At 41.1% G+C, this 6,000-nt stretch overlaps 1 protein-coding gene across 1 annotated transcript in view; it reads right to left on the minus strand.

Moving 5' to 3' along the window:
- AMPD3 (adenosine monophosphate deaminase 3) overlaps window positions 1–3,496 on the minus strand; it is a 71,096-nt gene extending 67,600 nt beyond the window's left edge. The window contains exons 1-2 of the mRNA XM_026008255.2: window positions 3,308–3,496; window positions 1,208–1,269 (exon numbers count right to left, since the gene is read on the minus strand). The gene's annotated coding sequence lies outside the window, so the exon portion shown is untranslated. The remainder of the gene's footprint in view (window positions 1–1,207; window positions 1,270–3,307) is intronic.
- Window positions 3,497–6,000: the final 2,504 nt, after the last annotated feature.

Consider the following 6,000-nt stretch of genomic DNA (forward strand, 5'->3'; position numbering starts at 1 on the left):
TACAGTATGATAAGATACAGTATGATAATAGACCCCAAAATCTAAGTGGTCTAACCTAACAAAAGTTTATTTCCCACTCATGTCACCATCCAATGCAGGTCAGATAACTGTGACTCTCTCCAAGCAGCACCAAGCAACTTACATGTGGCAATTTTGCCATCTCTGAGATCTTCACTTTCTGAAACCATAGGCCGGAGAGATAAATTGGCTGATAGTGCGGGGAGTATTGAAAATAATACATATCACTTCAGCTTGCACCTAATGGGCCAGACATAGTCACATGGCCCCAACTCAACTACAACGGAGATGGAAACTTTACAGGAACACTAGTAGTCTCCACCATACCCTTGTCCCCTAAACATATCAGAATTTCACCTTCAAAACGGCCAGAATCCACTATTTTATAAATAAGGCCATTCAGAACTTGAAGGAGTATCATGGTTAAGTTAAGGGGTGGGTTCTGGAGTCAGGCTGTCTGGGTTCAAATCTTAAATCTACTACTTAATAATTACGTCACTGAAGACACCAAATTAACCTCTATAAGCTTCTGTTTGCTCATCCTGTAAAGTGGGATTAAGTAGTACCTACTTTTAGATCTATTGTCAAGGTGAAATGAGGCAACCTATGTAAAAACAGCACAGTACCTTGCACACAATAAGTATATGACAGATGTTACCAATTATTAGTTAAAAAGCTGGAAAATAATGAGACAGGAAATAAAACCATACAGTGAATGCTATTGCTGTTAATATTTTCCTCTGCTTGCCTGATTGGAAATGTGTTTTGGAACTCTGAGCAGTGGCAGGAAAGTACATGGCCAGACAGACAAGGCGCTAATGGGCTTATTTATATGAGATGAACAGTGTCTGATAATGGTATTAGCTCTTACAAGTGCATGGTCCAAGCCAGAGAATGCTCCCTGAGGACCTAGAGAGGAAAAGCTTAATTGGAGTGCAATTTAAATCTCATCACAACTCTACCCGAAGAATAGAGCTGCCAGCACAGTGGCAAGAAGCTTGGACTCCACTTTGACTGCTTCTGATATTCCAAACCACATGGCTCTGCCAAGCCCAGGATGAGGGGCCAGAGGGAGCCCAGTAAGTGTGAATCTATTGCTTTCACTCTGAGGGAACTGGACTATGTGCTCTTGTTGCTGCTCCAGCTAAGAGATGAATTCGCAAGGAGCTCAGAGAAATAGAGTACTCACCTGAACTGAGTGTGGTCAATCCGGGTCTTCATCTGAGAGGTATTTGAATTCAGGGTCCTCATCTGAGAGGTGATAAGAGCACAGTGATTAAAAGCATAGGTTCTGGAGTCAAACTGACTGAGTTCAAACCCAACTCTGACCCTGAATTAGCTGTATGAATCTAAGCTAGTCATCACTCCAAACCTACAGGTTTTTAATCCATAAACTGGGATTTATATTATTTTGTTGGTTGTCTTCTATTTGCCTCTCCATATCCACTCTCCCTCCTTCCCTGCACACCTTGACTTATGTCCTAGGAGGCTGGCCTATAAGAACCAAAACAAGGGGGGGCACCTGGGTGGCTCAGTGGTTGAGCATCTGCCTTTGGCTCAGGTCATGATCCCAAGGTCCTGGGATCCAAGGTCCTTAATTCCTGGACCTTGGGATCAAGTCCTGCATCCGGTTCCCCACAGGGAGCCTACTTCTGCCTCTATGTCTCTGCCTCTCTCTGTGTGTCTCTCATGGATAAATAAATAAAATCTTAAAAAAAAAAAAAAAGAACCAAATCAAGGGACTCTACTGCTCTCTGGCTTCTGGCTGTCCAAAAAATTGTCAGGTGAGAAGAATAAAATCTTGGTATTTATTTTCCTAGACCCCACACTGCTGGATTACTGCAGGTTGGTTGGTACCCTCTCCCAAAGACCACAGCCTTTTCTTTATAGCTTTCCCACAGGGTCCAAAAACCACTATGTCATCTTTCTCTTCAGGCCTGCATGGTAAGAGTTACCCACTATCACTAGCCCCAAGATACTCTAATATCCCTTGTTGCTTACACTAAACTCTTCCTATTTGATCCCCCTTTAAAAAAAAAAAAAGATTTATTTATTCATGAGAGACACACACACACACACACACAGAGAGAGAGAGAGAGAGAGAGAGAGAGAGAGAGGCAGAGACAGAGGCAGAGGGAGAAGCAGGATCCATGCAGGGAGCCTGATGTGGGACTCCATCCCCGGATTCCAGGACCACACCCTGAGCCGAAGGCAGGCACTAAACCGCTGAGTCACGAGAGATCCCTTCATCCCCTTATTAAGTGTTCTTCAGTTACCCACTTTTGAGTGCCAAGACTTAGACTGGGAAAACTACACGCTTTTAGTAGATATATCTTTGGGTGGCTAACTGGTTCACAGTGACTCCCTTTCTCTGAGAACAGCCCTTATACAAATGTAGCCATCCCTTTATTACATGTCCCTTCAAACAGATTGGTTCGAGGAGAGATACCTGACTCAAGGTGAGCTCATTAGAATCTCCCTCCAAGAAATGTGGTTTTTGGGACAAAGAGAGCAGCAACTAGCAACCAGTAGGACTGCACCAGATTTATCCCCAAATTTACCTTCTAAAAAGCCTACAAAAGGGCATCCTGGGTGGCCCAGCGGTTTAGCGCTGCCTTTGGTGGCGGCTATTATGGTAAGCTCCCAGTAATCTGCAGCATTTATTTTCTATAAAAGTGGAACTAGTAAGAGAATAGGAAGACAAGCCACAAATCGGGAGAAAATATTTACAAAAGACACATCTGATAGAGAACTATTATCCAAATTATATAAAGAACTCTTAAAACTCAACAATAAGAAAATGAACCCAATTTAAAAATGGGTAAAAGACATTAACAAATATCTCACCAAATACAGATGGCAAATAAGTATATAAAAAGGTGTTCAACAACACATTTCATTAGAGAATTGCAAATTAAAACAACGAGGCACCTGGGTGGCTCCGTTGGTTAAGCAGTTAAGCAGCTACCTTCAGCTCAGGGCATGATCCCAAGGGTCCTGGGATGAATCAAGCTCCCTGCTCAGTGGGGAGCCTGCTTCTCCCTCTCCCTCTGCCTCTCCCCCCTGACCGTGCTCTCTCTTTCTTAAAAATAAATAAATAAAAATATTTTAAAAAATAAATGAGATACCACTACATGTCTATTAGAATGGCCAAAATCCAAACACTGACAACACTAAACACTGGCAAGGATGTGGAACCACCAGAACTCTCGTTCATTGCTAGTGGGAATGTCAAATGGTTCAGCCACTTTGGAAGACAATTTACACTTTTTTACAAAATTAAACTTACTCGTATTATACAATCCAGTAGTTGTGGGTGTTTTCCCATGTGAGTTGAAAAAGTCCACACAAAAACCTGCACACATTTATAGCAGCTTTGTTCATAATTGCCAAAATTAGAAAGCAACCAAGGAATCCTTCAGTAGGTGGACGCATAAGTAAACTGTGGTCCATCAGTCCAATGGAATAGTATTCAGCTCTAAAAAGAAATGAGCTATTAAGCCATAAAAAGACATAGAGGGAAAAATGCATATTTTTTCAAATGTATATTATTAAATAAAGAAGCTAATCTGGAAAAGCTATATATATTATATGATTCCAACTATGTGACATCCAAAAGAATGGAGGCAAAAGAATGGAGACAAATAAAAGATTAGTGGTTTCCAGGGCTTGGGCTGAGGGGTAGGAATAGTCAGAACATAGAGGGATTTTAAGGCAGTAAAACTACTCTCCATGATACTATAAGGGTGGATACGTGTCATCATGTCATTACCATTTGTCAAAACCCTTAGAATGAACACCACCAAGAGTAAACACTAAAGTGTGGACTTTGGGTGATTATGATGTGTCACTGTAGGCTCATCAGATATAACAAATGAACCACTCTGGTGGGGGATGTTGATAGTGGGAGAGATGGGTGAAGGCAGGGGGTTTATGGGAATTCTCTGTACTTTCCATTCATTTTGCTGTGAACCTAAAACTTCTCTAAAGAAGGAACAGGTATGCCTGTGTGGCTCAGTGGTTAAGCATCTGCCTTTGGCTCATGGAGTCCTGGGATCGAGTCCCCTCATCAGGCTCCCTGCATGGAGCCTGCTTCTCCCTCTGCCTACATCTCTGCCCCTCTCTGTGTCTCTCATGAATAAATAAGCAAAATCTTTAAAAAATACAAATATATAAAAAAGGAAACTTGCTGATTTTTTTAAGTGGAAAAAAGGTGGAACTAATAATTTCTTCACAGATTTTGTGAAAACTAAATGAATCCATGTGGTCTCTACTAAACTCTGATAGGCCCGCATAGGACTCAGGTCTAAAAAGTTAATCTGGGCAAATCTCAACATGTTCTAATGTCGCAAGAGAGATAATGTTAACATTGTCGGGGATCCCTGGGTAGCTCAGCGGTTTAGTGCCTGCCTTTGGCTCAGGGTGCGATCCTGAAGTCCCGAGATCAAGTCCCACATCGGGGTCCCTGCGTGGGGCCTGCTTCTCCCTCTGCCTGTGACTCTGCCTCTCTCTGTCTTTCATTAATAAATAAAAATCTTTTTTAAAAAATAAATAAATATTAGCTATTCCTATATAAACAGTTCTTTATTAAAAAAACACATTGTCACAGACTGGGGCAATTGGGTGACTCAGTTGATTAAGCTGACTCTTGATCTCAGCTTGGGTCTTGACCTCAGGGGCTAAATAAATAAATAAATAATAAGAACAATAACAATGCCATAGACTGGTATAGCCCAGGAGTGGACATGATACTTGGTCTGTTTGAGTTTCCTCATTTGGAAACTGCTCTCTCCCTCTCCCAAAGGAGTCATGTGAGACTGTCAATCAAGTCATGAAGAAGCAACTGATTAAGTAAGCCTGAAAGAGCACTCTGTCCCCTGGTCACAGGGAAACTCCAGATACCAAAGCAAAGACCAATTAGAGTTCTTCTGCAGAATCAGCTGAGTTACAAGGAGTTGTCTCTCTTCTTTTAAGGTCATAAACTGAAGGATAATTCAAGCCTGCAGTCTCTGAGATTCTTTCCACATGTGGGGAAAGTGTGCTAGAAAAGAAATCCAGCATAGAAGAAAGCCAGCCCAAGAGAAAGAGGAAAACAGAGAAACAGATTCCTGGTGAATTTGAAGCCTTCTTCATTCAGCTATGCCTGAAGCTGGAACCTTTTCATTTGCCTATGCTGATTTGAGATGGATACCTGTTATTTGCAGGTGTAAGATAATCCTATCATTATAGAAGGCTTTCTTCTAAAAAGTTTACTTTCAGAATGATTTCCTTTTTGTGTGTTTTTTTTTAAAGATTTATTTATTTATGACAGACATAGAGAGAGTGGCAGAGACATAGGCAGAGAGAGAAGCAGACTCCCTAAAGGGAATCAGATGTGGGACTCGATCCCAGGATCTGGGATCCAGCATCAAGCTCTGAGCCAAAGGCAGATGCTCAACCACAGAGCCACCCAGAGGTCCCAATTTCCTTTGTCTTAATAAAAGTCCTGAGAAATGATTAGCTACAGAAATTTTTCTTTTCGCTCTTCTGGTAAAAAAGCTAACATATTAAGAAACTTTTTCAAATTTATATAGCAAGTCAATGTTGGTGCCAAGTGTAAAACAACCAGTCCCATCAGGTCCTAATTATGACTTGTGAGGTCCAGACACTTTTGCCTTCATGAGCAACTTCTATAAAATGACATTTAAAATTGCATTTTATGAATGCACTGGTATACAGATAAACATGATCCAGACTGGCTCCATTATTATATATTATTTTTATATTATTTTCTTTGTTCTGTTGTTTTTTTAAGGTTTTATTTTTAAGTAATCTCTACACCCAACAGGGGCTCAAATTTATAACCTTGAGATAAAGAATCCCATGCTCCACCAACTGAGCCAGCCAGGCATACCTTCTTTGTTCTGTTTTAAAAGAAACCAAAACATTTGGCCCTAATGAGCCAAATGGGGAAGATGACCCTGAGTCTTGTTTACAAAATAA

The sequence above is a fragment of the Vulpes vulpes genome, chromosome 11 (genome assembly GCF_048418805.1).
Source record: "Vulpes vulpes isolate BD-2025 chromosome 11, VulVul3, whole genome shotgun sequence".
Classification (NCBI taxonomy): Eukaryota; Metazoa; Chordata; class Mammalia; order Carnivora; family Canidae; genus Vulpes; species Vulpes vulpes.